This window comes from Rhinolophus hipposideros (assembly GCF_964194185.1).
Source record: "Rhinolophus hipposideros genome assembly, chromosome: 14".
Taxonomy (NCBI): Eukaryota; Metazoa; Chordata; class Mammalia; order Chiroptera; family Rhinolophidae; genus Rhinolophus; species Rhinolophus hipposideros.
Window position 1 is genome coordinate 39,917,341 of NC_138060.1, and position 18,580 is coordinate 39,935,920.

An 18,580-nucleotide genomic window follows, 5' to 3' on the forward strand; every position below is an offset into this window, starting at 1 on the left:
GAGAAAGAGAGAGAGAGAGAGAGAGAGAGAGAGAGAGAGAGAGAGAGAGAGAGAGAGAGAATGAAATCCAGTGTAGCTGTGTAATTAGCGTTTGGATTCTTGGGTTCCCCAAGACAAAAATTGAGAGGAAACCCCAGAAAAATTTCCGGATAGATACTGTTAAGCTTATGCTTGAGTACAGGGAAGACAACACAAAAAAAAAGGCAGGTTCTCTGAACTGGCTTGGGGGCGGGCTTTGCTTGGCTGATTTATAAGCTGGGGACAAGCAGGCTTGCGTGAGAAGTCAGGCCTTTTGAAAGTGGTTGGCTTTCAATACCAGTGGCCTTGCCTGGTAGTCATGTGCGTATGGGCTGTGGTGCAAGATGGTGGACTGCCCATTATGGTCACCCAAGAAAGGTCATATAGCAGTCAAACCTTGATGCAATGCGCATGAGGAATAGTGGTTTCCACATCTGTATGGAAGTAAATGGTTCAAAGGGAGATAATGATCAGCTATTTCTGCATTTTTGTGGAGGGTGTGTTGGGGTGGTGGCATTCTTGTGGTCAGCTTATCCAGCGTTCCCCCTGGCCATCTGGCATTCCTTCAGCCTTGGGTCCAAGTCCCTATGCTGTCTGAGTTGATACTCTGATAAAGGAAAGCACAGCAGAATGACACAAGGAAATGCCATATATTGGCATTGGGGGAACAAAAAGGAGGTAGGCCATCACTTAACACTGCTAATGACATCTAATTATGGGTTAGCTAGAAAGAAGAAGGAAGAAATATCATGAACCTATATACCAAGTCACAATAGTGTTAGGGGAAACAGCAAGTATCAGAGTATAGATGGAAGCTAGGATATGAAGAGGAGAAAGGAGAGAAATGAGGTTAAGGCCAGTGCATGAAGGGTCATGTGTTTGTTTTTGAATTTTATCCTAAATAAATGAAAAATCACTTAAAGGTGCTAAAATGGAAAAGAATGTAACAATTTTCGGTTTAGGTAGAGAGCATTGGGTGTACAGCAGTTGCTTATGTGCTCTGCACCACATCCCCTCAGCCCACCTGATTTTATTGCAGCCCAGATAACCAGCTCTGCATTTCTGCCAGCTTAACGAAAACCTCCAGTGCACACAATAGTGTTTCTTCATTTTTGTGCCTCACAACTTTTTAAAAACCATGGAAAGCATGGCTAGGAAGTACAATAGAGTTGGTATTCTAAGTCAATTCTCAACCTATAGGAGACAGTGGTTAGAAGAGAAATGTCTCAACCTCTTACCCTTTGGAGGAGTGATATTGAGGTGCGTATTCCACATAGTTCCTCAGAGGGTCTGCTAGCAGGATTGAGTCCTGGCACCCACAGTAGTAACCAACTCAGTAACACACCTTTGATTGATGTTCCCTTCCTGCTTATTTTGTTTTCCTCACATCATTATTGTAGCTTTCTAGGGTCACCTCCCGATAAATACTTGCAACCAAATTTGTGCCTCAGGTTCTGGTTTCTGGGAAATCTGAATCGAGATAAATAGCAAGGTCAATCAAGTAAGATGGATTGTACGTTAAGTTTTTTTTTTTTTTAAGAAGGTAAAACCATGACTCTCCCACAAGTATAAGATAAATACATGTCAAAGATTTTATAACTTATTAATGAGGGAACCAGTAAGATGTCACAATTGGTTCAAAGGAAAATTCAAAGTACTACCCCCAAAGAGCTTCATAGGGATTACTGAAATAAATTTATGGATGCAAAAATGTTTTTGTTTTGTTTTGTTTTGTTTTTTGAGCAATAAGAGGTCAATTGTTCCTTCACCAAGCAGAATGATTTGCATGTGTATAGACTGAAATCTATTTGTATTGCTATGATTTAGCTATAATTATAGAGTTGTAAATAGGTCAAAGGCAATACAATGAAAGACAGAAATAACTTGGGAGGGTGCTAGACAAGACACTCAGCATTTGATTTGTTTGTTCAAAGTCTTTCCCCACTTTTTCTCATAGAAGAAAGTAGGGAAGATCAGCAGAGAAACCCCCTTAGGAACTAGTTCAACATCCACATGACCGCTAACAAGAATGAATATCTAAACTAATGGGGAGAGGGTAAAACTAAAGGTATTTGCAGAAGATAAAAAGAAAAGTGTTTGTCGGCTGATTGGATATGGGAAATGTAAGACAGAGGATTGAAAGGTAAACCATGTGTACGGGAGGCAATTGAGTACCCATATTTATCGAATTGAGTTGAATAAATGGAAAATAATGGGAGTAGAAAAAGGTTGAAAACACTGGTGGGGAGAGGGATCGCTGTCACTAACCAAATTTGGTATTACCAACATCTTACTGCTTTCATCAAGGTGAAGCAGTTAGGAAGTGGGAGGCAGTATTGCTTAGTAGTTAAGATCATGGGTCTTGGAGTCAATCAAACAAGGGTTGAATCATGATTTACCACTTCCTGGCTATGTGCTGTTGAGAAGTTGTGTAGCCATTCTGAGATGCAATAGCATTTTTTTCCCCAAAGTTGATGTAAGGATTAACTGAACTATTGTTTGTAAAGATCTTATCTTGGTGCTAAACATGTAGCACATAGCTATTGCTTCATACATAGTAGCTATGATTATTTTAATCAGAATTAGAAGAGTATTTTTGGCTCTGACTTTAGGTACCAAAGGTCTGTAACTGTACAATTCTAGGATTAACAATGTTAAGTTCTCTATTTGGATTTCCCTATTAAACAGGAACACAGTTTTACTTGTACTTGCCTTTTTCTTTGAAAGTGTTTTGCTTTTCATTAGCTAAGTGAGATACATGAAGCTAACATTTATCTGAAAATAAGGGAAGGCCCCATCACCATGATGCCTAGTTTAATGTGAATTATTCACTCCTACCAGCTCACAAGGAGAAACCACTTACATTTTGAAATTTAAGCCAAAACTTTATTGGCAAGCTGATTTATTTATTGATTCTTGATAATATTCTCCCTCCCCCGCCCCATATATCATGGTAGTTTACAGTTTTGTGTTGGAAGAAGGTTAGACTTGGTGAAAAGACTGTGAAGTATTGTGCAAAGGAAGGATTTCTTGGTACCTATACAAACCTTAGTCAAAAATGAATGCCTTTCAGGCTTGGAGTTTCATATTATTTGTCTTAACTGTGTGTCTCTTTGTGTTCACAAGAAGAACAAAATCTCCCAAGCTATTGCGTCTTTGTCTTTTAAGAATTGCAAAGTTTCATGACCCCCGCAAAGACATTCCTGATACTGGTGGCATGGCTGATGATGACAGAATGCTGGTGATGACAGCACTGTTAATTGTGGCAGAGGATTATAACTTATGCTTCTATACATACACTCTTTCTCACTCATTTCTAGGTGTTATTCTCCTTTTTCTCAGGAGTTGTGTGCGTAGTCCTTATAGTATTTCATAAGTCCTGGCTATCTTAATGCTGGATAGCAATAGAAACATGAAACTGAGGGCAAAAGGAAAGAAAAGAGGGGATAGAGAGAAAATTTCCCCAGACTAGAGAAGGTTAGAGATTGACATGTCTCAAGAGAAGTTGTGCCTGTTCATTATTCTGAGTGGCCACTCTGACCTCCTAATATGTGATGGTAGGAGGCAGAAGAGTAGACTGCTGGCATGCGAACTCCCATTCTCACCAAAGTACCTCATGACCTGAGCATGACTCAGAAACCACAGTGGCCCTGGATGGACTGAAATGTTATTGGAGGAGCTAGGACAATGGGTAGCCATTAACCAGCAATGACAAAAGGGCTTTCCCACTGCTTCATTGCTAGGAAGATAGTAGGTCCTTTGGATACAACTTTGTGTGTGTGTGTGTGTGTGTGTGTGTGTGCAGCGTGGAACCCTGATAACTAAAATAGAATTTTGAGCTTTGAACTTATTTAAATAAAACAGAGAAGTGTAATATTTCTTGGGGTCTTGGACTGCGTCAAGTGACCATATAATGATGATGATGATGAAAAAAAAAATAGGTGTGATTGGTTTTAGGGGTTATTTATCTTAGGAAACCTTCATATTCTTATAATACTCCTAAGATCGCAACTATATATAAATATGGGAAATGAGAGAAATTAAGTAAGTTGTGCAAAGTGGAGAAGCAAAGGAGTTCTGCAGCTAAGACTGAAGTATGGATCTGTTTGACCCCAAAGCTCCTCTTTTAATGACAATAGCAGAGGCTTTCACATACGACCTCAAAGCTGGCTTTATAGGGCAGACAGACCAGACAGCTGGCAAAGCAATGGAATTTGAAAGCTGAGAAAAGATGCTCCTGAAGAAAAAAAAGTATTTTCCTCTGAGGTTTAGAATTCTGGTAATAAAGCCATTCCTGGGGGAGGAGGGTGTGATGTACTTTCTTCTAATTAGCCGCATTCAAATAGGGATGGATACCAGCACAGGGGTAAGGATTAAATGTTTATCAAAACAGTGTGGGTTGTGAGGCTATGGAGAACAGGACTGGAGTGAGGGATCTGAAAATGAGCAGGGCCGTCCTCACGTTAAAAAAATGGAGACCAAGAAGTGTGAACCTATTTCACAGTTTTCAAAAAGCTGTCTCTGCCCTGTAACCACCTTGAAATTTCCTGGTGCCTCAGGCACCCTGAAAGTCTGCCAAACTAAAGTTTGGAAAAGGTGACAACATCTTGACAGAATGTGATAGCTGGAAGGGATCTTAAGATCCTGTTGTCCAACAGTTTGCCAAGTTGTTCTGGATGAGGAAGCTTGTTTAGCGAACCCAGTCCTATCCGGAAGCCAGGTGTGCACAGGAGACAAAAACATCTCTTTTGGTTAAGCTGGGTTGGGAGGCTAGTGTCCTATTCATTCTTTGGCTTCCCTTCTCCTTCTTCCAAAGTGTGGCTCCATTCAAACACAAAGTCTGCCTGGTGCCAGAAGGGAACAGTTTCAAAAACCACTGAGATTCTCAACATCTCATTTTCAGGTGAGCAAACCTAAAAGCTAAAAAGACAAAGTGAGGGTGAGGAGATTGGACAGGACAATTGGTAACCACAAGATTGCTATGGGGATACAAAAGACAGTTTGGGGAATATAATCAATAACGTAAAGATTTTGTAGGGTATCCGATGGACATGTGTCCCATTAGAGAGACCACCTCAGGGATGATGTAGATGCCTGATCACTGCACTGTACACCTGAAGCTGAACAATAATGAATGCCAACTATAATTTTATATATATATGTATATATATATATACATATATATATATATTTTTACCAGAAGTGGAGTACAATATAAGGAATAGAGACAGTAGAAATGTATGCGATGTCAGAGGGATAGTAGATTGGGGGAGGGGGTTATCACTTTGTGAGTGGTATAAATGTATAACTATTACATTGTTTTATACACCTGAAAATAACAATAATGACGATAATAATAATAATAATAATAATAATGATAAAAGACAGAGTAGCTGCCTGGGGGCCTTGACCCTACTTCTCTTGATTTCCAGGCAATATTTTTATTGATTTTTTTTACTAGGTAGATTTTCTCCACACTTATCTGTTGCATAGATATCTCATTAGTCTCTCAGAAACAACAAGTAAGTTGATATTACCAGTACTGTGTCAATAACAATATTTCTTCCGGTGCCTCTTAGGTTCCAGGACTCAGAGAGCAATTCATCTACATTATTATAACCTCACAACCAAATTAAGAGGTAAGTTTTACCCTCATTTTATTGATGGGGCATCTAGAGTTCAGATAAATTGACTAGCTGAAGATTACAGTGAAGTCAGTTCAGGAGTTAGAATTTGAATCTAATTCGTCTGACTTGAAAATTTATCATTCTTCCTACTGCATCCCACTTGGATTCTAATGGAGTGTTTCTTTTTATGTTCCTGGTTTCCCTTCCCAAAAGTGTATCTGAATAAAGAGTACGCTATAAATTCAAGTCATGTTAAAAAATACACACACACACACACACACACACACACACAGTGATCATACAGGCTTATATAAAAAAATCAATTTAATGATTTCAATTCCCTTAATTGAATTCACTGGACAAAATAGTTCTAAAGCCCCATGAAACTACAGCTTGTGTACTTGGATGGACAATGCCCTAAATCCTAGAGGGAGATAAAGGACAAGAGAGGGGTAAAGGGAGGGAAGACACTGCCCTTGAAAACATTGCAGTTCTGAGCTTGGAACATACTCCACAGGGGTGCCGAGCAAGATGAGAAACTGACCCTATATGTTCAGTGGGAAAATCAAAAAGTAGGCCAAGTGCACATTAGTTAATATTAAAGTGAGAGTCTCTGGAATTGTTTCTGCAAATCCCTCACTCACTGGTCTAATTAGGGAAAATGGAGGATCCCAATGTATCAGTAATTTCACACCAGTGGAAGCGTTGGAGTTACATAAATGTTTACCTCAATAATCCAGCCACGGGGTTATAGATGCCTCTGAAGAGTCTGTGAAGGAGGAGGGGACTAGAGCGATTGCCCAGGGTTAGTGAAGCTGCTCCCAGAATCAGAAAATAAACGCTAGCCACTGGTCATTGGTCACTCTCGGCCCGATATACAATTATATGACTCCTACTAATTCCCTTTTCTGGCTGCTTACCTAGCAGTGCTGCTCTCCCACTCAGAACCCACCCTCCTATTGGGCAGGGACATGGGTGTAGAGCACTGAACATCTATCATTTCCAGTGAGGAAGCTCTAAGATGGAGGAAATGAACTGTCCCCTCTGTCTCTTTGTCCTCTTGTTTATATTTAATTGTCTTAAAATACCACTGGAAACACATTCGATACATTACTGCAGAAAACGTCACTCATTATCAGCTTTGTGCAATAATAACACATATTTGCATAGCTCTGTATAGTTTACACAGCTCTTCTACTAGCATCAATTAATTACTTTCTCGTATGAATACTGCTGGGAACCAGGCAGGACTTTTTAGCTGGAGATGTGGAAACTAACTCTCAGACAAGTTCAGTGACTGTCCCAAGGTCACACAGCTAATGAGTTGTGAAGCCAGTTGGAACGCCATATCTTTGACTTCTAATTCAGCAGTATTTCCCTCATCACTCTGTTCAACTTCCTTTGTCACTAAAAAAAGTAGTTTTGTCTGTCTTCTTGTTAATTTCATCTCTCCTCATGAATATCTATCTTCCAGCCAATGATGATGTAGTAGATTTTTTTTTCAATCCTCACTGAGTGATTTTCCAATAATTTTTAAATACTCATCAGTAAAACATTTCCACAAGGTTATTAAGTTCTTCATAAGCACATTAGAGGGCCACTTTACTGGCAGCCAAAAAATGCATTAATACTTTCTTGTGTTTGAAGTATGTTCAAAATAATATGTACACCAGAGATAATGGAAACATGTTGACATTATTAAGGTTATAACACATTTGAAGTTACCTTAATTGTAATATTGAGCAAATTAAAGATTATCAAGTACAGTGTCCCTGAACATTCTGGAAATAGCATCTTTCCCCATTTGACTAATTGCTGTGACACTTGAGATCTCAGTGTGATGTTTTCCTCCACACAAGTGCACAAGTGGAGGCCACCGCACTTCTTTAAATACACAGGCAGATGTGCTTAAATAATAAATTAATTTATCGAGAGAAGTCAGAGCCGCAGCCTTGATCCTTTGGCTCTGCCACAAACACCCTCCTCCAGCAGAGCAAAAGGGAGGCAGTTGCCATGTTTGCTCCACTGAACATATGTGAAAAGGAGAGCTTGTTCTTATTGCTTTACCAATAAGTGAGCCTAGGAGAGTGTGATGCCCCAAAACAACAATGATTTAGTGTGGGGGTCAACAAATAGTTGCTCGCAGATAGTAAATGTTTCAGGCTTTGTGGATGGATGGTTTCTGTCCCAACTACTCAACTCTGCTGAGGAAGTGAGAAAGCCAAAGACCACAGGCAAACAAATGAGCCTGGTTGTGTTCCAATTAAACTTTATTTTCCAAAGCAGGCAATTGATGGATTTGAGGGCACTGTCGATTGCCTACCTGTGAGTCAGTGGATAGAGCACTGGCCTGGGAGTCAAGAGAGAGACATATCCCGTACTTGAATCATGCTGTGTGACCTCACACAACTCACTTGTAGTCCTACGTCTCCACCTTCTCTAAGGTTATTTCTATCTCTGACAATCTGAGACTGAAACTTATTCTTGAAGAGCAGTTAGGATCCAGAAGATGGTCTAAATCAGAGATGACAAATTTATTGGTGGCAAGTCCTGTCTTAGTTTGAGTTCCCCTCAAACAGACCCTGACAGAGGATTTGGCTGCAAGTAACTTATTTGGAAGGTGATCTTAAGAAACATGTGAAAGTGTGGGGAAGTGAGTCAGGAAAGTAAACATGGTTCATAAAATGTGTTAATGAGTGGGACTCAGTCCTGCTGGGAACTCTCTGAGAGACTACCTGGAAACACCTCAAAGTTGTCTCATTGAGGTGGCAAGGAAGCTGGAGCCTTTATCCCACAACTTCCATCCCTCATTGGTTGGTGGTTATGGGGGTGGGGAGTAACCTTTTATACCTCTGGCCTGGTCCACAGATGTGCCAAGTGCATGCCACTGAGAAGATAACACCCTCAGACAGAGAGCTATAGGAAGCCATCTGAACTGTCTGAGGTGGGCCAAGGGTTCAAGGATATGCAGTATCTGCCATATATGCATTCCATACAGGAAATAGGAATGGGTGAAACAAGCCTGCCAAAGACACAATAAAGAGTGGTGAGGATTGTGCCAAATTGGATAACATTTGTTCAGTCTAAAGGGAGTACTGATTTAGGGTGCACGGGCAGATTGTATTAATCGGATTTCTCCAGAAAAACAGACTCAATAGAAGAATATATACAGAAAAAATGTATATATTTTTCTGTATGCCAAAAAATGCCAAAGAAAAACTGTGTACACATTTTAAGAAAAGAAAAAAAACTGTATTAATATATACCGATAGCAAAAGATGAATACAATTCACGTTGGACTTCTGCAATTGCAAGAGGCTCAAAGTGGTTACCATCAGTGTCCAGACACTTCTGATTATGACAAACTACTGCTTGAGCAATGTTGACCAAAGTGTTAACATCTTTTAAAATGTGTATACATTTTTTGCACCCCCAAGTATATGAAATGGCTCATGTGATTATGGAGGTTGAGAAGTCCCACAATCTGCTCTCTGCAAGCTGGAGGACCAGGAAAACTAGTTGTGTAATTCAGTCCGAGTCTGAAAGCATGAGAACCAGAGAAGTTGACGTGCAAGTACAGAAGATGGATGTTTCAGCTCAAGCAGAGAGCAAATTCACTCTTCCTCCACCTCTTTCTTCTATTCAGACCTTCAACAGACTGGGGGATGCCCATCCACATTGGGGAAAGTGATCTTCTTTACTCAGTCTACTGATTTATATGCTGATCTTTTTTGGAAATACCCTCACACCCAGAAATAATATTTACCAGCTATCTGAGCATCCCTTCGCCCAGTCACACAAGTGTTTCAATTTTTCAATAGCAGTCATAAATCCAATTTTGAAATGTCAAATTCTTATTTTCACATCTTAGCAACTAATTCAAAGTTTTAAGCACACAGTTCTAGCTAAAAAAAAAAAAAAGCAAAAGTCAGGGCTAGTATATAATAATGATGAGAAGCATTCCATTTATTATCAGTGTAAAAGTAAAGGATCAAACTTCCAAAATGAATAAACAAATGACTATATTTTCAGCAGCTTCAGAACCACTTTTTTTTCTCTGTGCTTTGTATACAAAACTTCTGTTTCTTACTTATTTGAGTTACTGGTCCTGACTGTCATTCATCCACTTACTAAAGCCAAAAGAAAGATATTTTAGACTTTTTCCTAATCCTCTTTGAATCACCAGGACTTTTTTTGTTTTGTTTTCTGGATGCCCTTGAGTTGTTTTCTAACATTTTCATTCTTGACGTGTCTTTTAATTCAGGAGCTCACCACTTTTTATTTCTATTTTATGGCCTTATACTTTTACTACTGGCATAAGCTGTGAGATCACCCTGCAGTTAGTAGTGTTGTCTTTAACCTGTTTCAAACGGCTGGTAAGTTACTCTCTGAAACACTGATCTGATCATATGTCTTCCCAAATGAAAACCCGTGGGGAAATCTCCATTGTCAAATTATTAGCAAAAGTGTAAATTCTTGGAATGGTTTGTAATGTAAATCATTGTATTTGGTTGCACTTGCTACCCCTCTGCCATTGAATGGGGCCATGCCAAGCCAATTACTGTGCTCCATGATCTTTAGCCCACTGGTCTGCAATCTCTTGCTGAAACTAGGACCCCTTCATCCTCAATCTAGCCAAATTCACAGGCACTCACTATTTCTATCTCCCAGTAACCCTGAGGTACCTGGGCTTTTGTTGATCGCAGAGAAGAGAAAGAACAACCTTCCATGCAGAATATGAAGAAATATGATGCCAACCTTCCACCGTAGGTTTAGAGAATAGAATTTCTCAGCTAGGCTCAAAGGAATAAAGTTTTCTAGATGCTTATAAATGCTAGACACCTTTTCCACACTCTATTATCTGTTTCCACACCCCTTCTAATCAAGCCTACTCTCATCACCATGGCAACCTACTCTTCATAATTAACAAATAGAATGGAGACACCCTTGAATGTTTTACTTTAGGGACCCCACAAAGTGGCTATTTCTTGAAGCTTGGGAGATCTTTGCACTCGTGATGTACAACACCTGCCAGTTAACTCTGTGACTGTCCCCAGATGCATCCAGGTGATCAGACATTGGGGCACCAAGTGTATCACTTAAATCTGTCTTCCCCCATGTCCGGGATACATACATCCAATTAAGAGAAGCATTACCGTTACATAAATCTGACCTAATAAATGTGGGCAGACGGAAGATCTTTCTGTGTGACGATATTCTAATCGCAAAAGAGTCTATTCAAACAAACCAAGGAAAAAGGACATGTGGACTGCTACCAGCTATTTAAATATGAACTGTAAGGTTGTGAGAGAGCTGTGATTCATTACAAAGATTTTAACTAGGAAAACCCAAAGGTTTAGAATGCCACCTAAACGGGTGAGGCTGCTTTAGAACATCTATGACCCCCCACCCCCCCATAAAAAGTGAAGAATTTAAAAGAGATAGTAAAATGCCAAGCCTAAAAACAACAGAACAAGGAGGAAGCATGTCAAAGTCACCTAAAATCCTTTGCCCCTGAAGTTGGGACCAACTACAATTCCCATAATTCCATTTGATATTCCCTTTTTTAAAGGACCAACACTGTGCCATGTACCCAGAATGCCCATTTCCATTGTCCACGTGAGTCAGCCAAAGCAATAAGTCTCTCATATCATCTCTCTGGCAAAGCCTCCCTGACACTGCCAGAGCTTGCTTTTTTCTTCATTGCTCCTTTTGAACCTTGCTGAGAACTTTATAATTCTCACCACACTGCTGCTATGTGTACATTTATCCCTCCATTATATTTGGAGCCCTTCAGAGGAAAGGCTTAATTTTTTTCTATCTATGAATTCCCAGTCTCTCAAATAACTGAACTTCAATATAAGTCTGTGGAATAAATGAGTGAATAAGTTTATACATAAAAGGCTAGAGGCCTCTCGGGGCTACATTGCCCAATAGGAAACCAAGCACATGCTTAAAAAATCAGCAAAGGAGAGGCACCAAAAAATTAGAAAAATATTTTGGAAGATTTTATTTTATGATCTTATTAAAGAGTACCATGGGAGAAATCTCAATGTTATTGGACTTCCTTCCTCTTGTTTTACAGGTCAGAATTGCTTTTATATTATTTTGAGTTACACGGGGAGGCCTGTCATCTTTTCAAATTATAGGATCTTAAAAATCTAAATTCATTTCCAAGTTTCCTTTTTTCTTTGTCTTTCAACATTTGACCCATTTAAAAGGTATCAAGCAATTACTATATCAGATGCCGTATGCTAACTACTCGAAATGCAAAGAAAAACTTGTTCACCACTTTTATTTATATCTGCTTAGTATTGTACTTCAATATCATACAGGATATATATATATATATATATATACATATATATATATATATATATATATATATATATATATATATATATATATATATATATATATATATATATATTCCTGTGCAAAATTTCTAAGAAGACCCTGAAACTTTTTCTGGTAGAAAACCAATTTTTCAAGATCCTAACTCTAAAATTTTGCCTTGTAAAGCATCCAGCCCCTAACCAAGAAGATATTACAAGTTTCTGAATATATTTGATGATGATGACAACTTTTCCCAAAATATAGGAATACATCTGTCATAATAAAAGCACCTAAAAACTCATTCTGGCTCTCAGAAATATTTATTGCAACAAACCCAAACTTGTCCACATTTTTTTCCTTTTAATTTTGCTCCTCGAGAAGCATAACTATTTGTTGTCATTGCTGAGGAGAAAGAATATGATGCAGAGATATCAATAGAAGGGACTTGTTTCCTTAGGTGCCCCAAGCAATGAAGGGAAGGTATGAGATAGTGATCTATGACCACAATGCTTTTCAGCGTGCATGTGAAGAATGCTAACACTTTTGTCAACTTCAGTTGATTAATGGACCAACCCTTTTTGGTTGATAGAGGTTCTTAAAAATGTGCAGGTGTTCGGTATGGGAAAGAGGTCGTTCAGAGAAAATTTTTTGATCTCTAACAATGTCCCCAAAGGCATGTGCAAGAAGAGGGGACCCAACCCAATTCTTTCTTCAAGTTAAAGGGATCTGGGAGCATGAGACTGGAGTATCAGTCATGGTTCCCAATGGGTTGATCACAGTCTGGAAGTCATGTGAACTTTCTAAGCTGCCGCATCCAGTAGCTCAGATCCAATTGGTTCATCTCTAAGTTCTAAAGATGAGGGAGTAGAGAGTATGCAGGCCCAAACTATCCAGGGTTGCAGACATTGAGGCCTAAACCATAGTTTAATGCCTTTTAAAAATAAAACCATACTCCCAACACTGGTCTAATGAAATACTGATTAATGGTACACTAATGTGGAAAGAATAGAATTTTCATACATTTTGCATGTGTCAAAAGCAATATTTTAGGATAGCCATCTTTTAGCTCCTATATTTATCAAATTTGTTGATCTCAAAGCACAGATAAAGGAAATTTAAATTCAACTTTGTCATATTTTTCTTAAAAGGTGTATAGGGTGGGTAGGTAAAATGACATGGATTATCCTTTGTAATCTGCTCCCCTAATATGCAGGTGAAGCTGGAACTGGGGAGAGTGCTTGTAATGCTCATGGAGGAAAGAGGAGGAAAGAAACTTTTGTAAGTGCCTACTATGTGCCAGGCACTGTCCTTCTTATAATCTTTTAACCCTGCGATAAAATTAACCCTTATTTTACTGACAGAGAATTGCTATTAAAAGAAGTTAAATAACTTGACCGAAGACTCAGTCACCTGCCAAGTGATAATTCAGACCTAAGGGTACATAATTTTCCCTGCACCAATGTATACCTCCAATGAGCCCAGAGATGGTAGCCAGTGCTTATGATATTTACCTGGAACAGAACAAACAAAATACAAGCATTCAGCTGAGTTCTTACAACTTGAGACTCTCTCCTTCTTTTCCTTCCCTGTCTCTCTTCTCACTTGATTTTTAATGTTTAAAGTTTACCATTCCTGGTATAAATTGCAAAAATACAGCAAAAGTCTTGACTTCTTTTTTCTCATAAAAGATGAAGTTACTATTTTTTCTAGAGGCATTAAGTGGGAGGCATAGCATTCAGACAAGTGACAGAAGTTTTCATAAGTTAAGAAGAATCTCAATGTATTTTGGGTGTTTTGTGTCTAATGTATACATAAGAGGGCAGGACTACTTACCAGCAACTCACTTTTTAAAAATGATTAATTAATTTATTTTTCAACTTTTATTGAGTTATAATTGACATATAATATTGTATAAGTTTAAGTGTACAATGTGATATATATATATATATATATATATATATATATATCCACAATAAGGTTAGTTAACATATCAATCACCTCACATAGTTACAATTTTGTGTGTGTGAGGGGGGCGGCTTTTAAGATCTCTTTTAGCAACTTTTAAATATTCAAAACAGTATTGTTAACTATAGTCATGGTGTTACTCATTACATCTCCAGAACTTATTCATATAGTAACTGGAAGTTTGTATCCTTTTTCCACTTTCACCCATTCTCCCTTCTACCCACCTCTGGCAACCACCAATCTACTCTTTGTTTCTATGAGTTCAGGGTTTTAGATTCCACATGTAAGTGAGATCATACAATATTTGTCTTTTTCTGTCTGACTTATTTCACTTTGCATAATGTCCTCAAGTTGTATCCATGCTCTTACAAATGGGAGGATTTCCTTCTTTTTAAAGGCTGACTGATATTCCCTTATATATCTATAACACATTTTATTTATCCATTCATCCCTCAGTAGATACTTAGATTGTTCTCATAGCTGAGTTATCGTGAATAATGTTGTAAAGAACATGGAAATATAGATTTCTTTTTGAGACCCTGATTTCACTTCCTTTGACTACAAACTCAAATGTGGGATTGCTGGATCATATGGTATTTCTATTTTTAATTTTTTTGAGGAAATTCCATACTGTTTTCCATCGTGGCTATATCAATTTGGAATCCCACCAACAGTGCTCTTTTCTCCACATGCTCGTCAACAACGTATCATTTCTCTTTGTCATAACAGCCATTCTAACAGGGGTGAGGTGGTATCTCGTTGTGGTTTAATTTGTATTTCCCTGGTGACTAGTGATGCTGAGTATCTTTTTTATGTACCTGTGGGCCATGTCTGTATCTTTTTTGGAAACATGTCTATACAGTTCCTCAGCTTATTTTAAGTTGGATTGTATTTTTTTTTTTTTTTTTGCTATTTAGTTGTATGAGTTCCTTATATATTTCAGATATTAACCCCTTGAAAGACATCTGATTTGAAAATATTTTCTCCCATTGTGTTGGTTGACTTTTTGTTGATCATTTCTTTTGCTGTAAAGAACCTTTTTGGTTTGATGTAGTCCCATGCATTTATTTTTACTTTTGTTGTTTATGCTTTTGATTTAACATCCAAAATATTGTTGCCAAGACCAATGTCAAGGAGCTTTTGACCTATGTTTTCTTCTTCCATGGTTTCAGGTATTACATTTAATCTTTAATCCATTTCAAGTTAATTTTTGTGAGGGGTATAAGATAGGTATTCATTTTCATTCTTTTGCCTGTGAATATCCAGTTTTTCCAACACCATTTATTGAAGTGACTATCTCTTCCCCAGTGAGTATTCTTAGCTTCCTTGTCAAATATTAGTTGATTATAGATGCACTAGTTTATTTCCGAGATCTCGATCCTGTTCCATTTGTCTGTGTCAGTTTTATGTCAGTACCATACTGTTTTGATTAAAATGGCTTTGTAATATAGTTTGAAATCAGGAAGTGTGGTGCCTCCAGCTTTGTTTTTCTTTCTCAGTACTGCTTTGGCTATTCAGGTATTTTGTGGTTTCATACAAATTTTTAGATTGTGTTTTCTACTTCTGTAAAAAATGCCATTAGAATCTTGATAGGGATTGAATTGAATCTATAGATGGCTTTGGGTATTAAAGACATTTTAATAATATTAATTCTTCCAATCCATGAACATGGGGTATCTTTCCATTTATTTGTGTCTTCTTCATTTTCTTTCATCAACATCTTATAGATTTCATTGTACAGATCTTTCATCTACTTGGTTATATTTATTTCTAACTATTTTATTGTTTTTGATGCCATTGCAAATGGGATTGTTTTATTAACTTCTTTATCTGATAGTTCATTATTAGTGTTAAGAAATGCAACTGGATTTTTATGTTATTTTTATGTCCTGCAACTTTACAGAATTGGATTATTAGTTCTAACATTCTTTTGGTAGAGTCTGTAGGATTTTCTATATATAAGAAAATGTCACCTGCAAACAGACAATTTTACTTCTCCCTTTCCAATCTGGATTTCTCTCCCTCTACGCCCCATCATTTTTTTTCCCTTTCCTTGTTTGATTTCTCTGGCTGAAGTTTCCAACACTATGCTGAATAAGAGTGGTGAAAATGAGTACCCTTGTCTTGTTCCTGATTTAAAGGAAATCATTCAATCTTTCACCACTGAGCATGATGTTAGCTGTGGTCTTGTCATATATGGCCTTTATTGTGTTGAGGTATGCTCCCTCTATATCCGATTTGTTGAAAGTTTGTGTCCTAAATGAATGTTGACTTCTGTCAAATGCTTTTTCTGTATTTATTGAGAGTATTATATTTTTATCTTTCATTCTGTTAATGTGATGTATCACATTTATTGATTTGGATATATTGAACTATCTTTGCATTTCAGGGATGACTCTCACATAATCATGGGGTATGACCCTGATAATGTGCTGTTGAATAAGATTTGCTAGTTTTTGTTGAGAATTTTTGGACCTATATCCATCAAAAATATTGAACTATAGTTTCCTTTTCTTGTAGCGTCCTTATCTGGCTTTGGTTATCAGGGTAATGCTGGCCTTGCACGATGAGATTGGGAGTGTTCTCTCCTTAGCAATTTGTTTGAGAAGCATAGTGATAATTATTTTCTAAATGTTTGGTAGCTATCACCATTGAAACCACCTGGTCCTGAACTTTTTTGTGTTGGGAGGCTTTTGACAGCAGTTGGTCTGGGCTATAAGTTTGGTTTCCTGTCCAGGTAGGGAAGTAGACCAAGCTCTACAGCCAGTATGGCCCCTTGGGGACCCAAATCAGGCAGAACTACTAATGGAGCTCCCTGTCCAGACGGAGCCACTTGCTTCACTCTGCTAGCAGGAATGTCATCTACCAAGATCTGAGTCTATATGCCGTAATCCTTGCATCATATCCCCTTCTCTATCTCTATCTGATCCCTTGTGGTAGAGTCCTGTAGAGTTCACCAGTGATCCCTGTAAGGGGAGACTCAAGTGGGCCTCCTAGGAAGTGTTTCGCAATTCTGGGTGAGCTGGATAGTCACCTGGGACTCTCTTTTTTCCCCACTGGAGAATCCATAGGTCCAGTGGGGCCCTCTCAGTGCAGTGCTCTGCTGGCCTGGGGATAGGACAATGTGGTCAGAGTGTAGCCACTCCTATAATTCTTCTAATGTTGTCCTTCTCTGTCTCTGGTGTTTCAGCCTCAACCCTACGTTTCAGGATTTTCAAAATGGTGCCTTGTCTATGAATAGTTCCTAGTTGATCTTCTAATGAGGGGGACTGAAGTCAGAAATGACCTATGTCACCATCTTGATGACATCATTCTGTCGATGTTCTCTGCAGCCAGGATGGTTTAGGGTTTACACCAGCAACTCAATTTTAAAATGAGGTTGATATCCTACCATATCTTCTCCAAAAAATTAAAGTTTCCATCATGACATGTATGGCAGGCAGGACAATTTTTCATGCCAATAATAACACGTTATTCAAAGTAACATAAACAGTGGCAGAGCCAAAGACTCAAACTAAGATTTGGCTTATTCTGAAGACCACGCTCCTAACATATTTTGCAATGTTGATAATGAACCTTACACTAATTACTTATAACACACACACACACATACACACACACACTTATGCACATATATGCACACAAACACATATTTTCCTCCCTGAAAATCATCAAAAAGCAGTATACATTTTTTCTGTTTTTCTGAGTATATCTCCAGACATGTGCTATCCAACGTAGTCTCTATAAGCCACCTGTGGCTTTTTAAATTTAAAATAATTGAAATTAAATAAAATTAAAAATACAGTTCCTCTGTTACACTAGTCATATTTCAAGTGCTCAATAGCCAAGAGTAGCTAATGGCTGCTGTTTAGAACAGCACAAATATGAAACATTCCCATTACTGCAGAAAGTTATATTAGACAGCCTTGCTTCAATCTTTACATCTGATATTCTATATAAAGAGAACTGGTAGTAACAGGTCATGTAATACATTCTCATTAGATGTCTCTATTTAAATACAACACCTTCCTCCATAAATATGCATCCACTTTAGCTGAAAAAAAGTTTTAATTGATTTACACACATATCCATTTAACATTTTTCTTGAGTATTTACTATTTGCTTGGCACAAATATTGACCCTTTCCTTTGAGTAGCTCATGGGCTAATGCTGGAGACAAACATGAAAAAATGTAGTTTCTGTAGTTTCTGTCTGGAGAGTGTTGTAACAGAAGCAAGTGCTGTGGGAGCAGGACAACAGAGAAACTGCGGTCAGTGTTACTGTCACCAGTGTTGGAGTCACTAGAGCTAATCGTCTGTTCGCTAAATAATCCAACAGGACTGTCCTTGAACAAAATAACGCAATGGGAAATGCACAAATTTTTCTTGCCAGTCCATTTTTTAACTGCTGTACTTAAAGCTGATTCTCTTTCTTTTCATTGCTGCGGAAAATGGCACCACACAGTTGCATAAAACACCAGTGAGCTTTGTCCCAACAGTAGGTGGGCATTTCTCTTTTTCCTATCCCTCCTTGAAAACATAAGATATTGTCTTAAAAATCACTCCTTGAACACAGGAAGCCAGATACAGACTTAGATCAGATGGGCCTGTTACTTGTCCCCGATAAATCATTTG